The following is a 607-nucleotide window of genomic DNA, read 5'->3' on the forward strand; positions in this document are numbered from 1 at the left end:
ATGTATATTTATTTATTTATTTATACATATCCACATATGTGTATGTATGCTTATACACACACACACATATACATATACACCTCATATACAGGATTTAGATAATAAAAATATAGACAGCATGACATATCTTGATTGTTGGTATTGGTTCAAGAAGCTGAAACTATATCCCGACCAATGATTTAGCCCTGAATGCCAAATCATTTATATAATAGGAAAAATCTACCATCAACGTTGCTCAAATGAAGCTGGTATCAGCCTTAAGATTCACCCAACGCTTGATTTCCGTACAGTACCGCGGATGACGATTTGGTAGCCGTATGTAGTGAACGTGCTCTCAAGGCACACTACTAGGAACATACCCAAAACAAGGCTTGGATGCTACATTTTAAAGTTTCCTATCTAAAGTTTAATTTTAAATATAACCTATATATATATATATATTAAACATAACCTACTGCAACCACACCACAACACCACACCACACACCTCCACACCACACATCACACCACCCTACATCACATCACACCACCCGTACACACTAGCACTGACCACTTCCCAGCACCCACTTCTTAGTAAATTCCAACTATATATATATATATATATATAT

At 35.7% G+C, this 607-nt stretch overlaps 1 protein-coding gene across 1 annotated transcript in view; it reads right to left on the reverse strand.

The window, feature by feature from the left end:
- LOC106882691 (short stature homeobox protein 2) overlaps positions 1 to 607 on the reverse strand; it is a 105,823-nt gene that overhangs the window by 59,319 nt on the left and 45,897 nt on the right. The window lies entirely within an intron of this gene.

Source organism: Octopus bimaculoides, chromosome 19, assembly GCF_001194135.2.
Source record: "Octopus bimaculoides isolate UCB-OBI-ISO-001 chromosome 19, ASM119413v2, whole genome shotgun sequence".
NCBI lineage: Eukaryota > Metazoa > Mollusca > Cephalopoda > Octopoda > Octopodidae > Octopus > Octopus bimaculoides.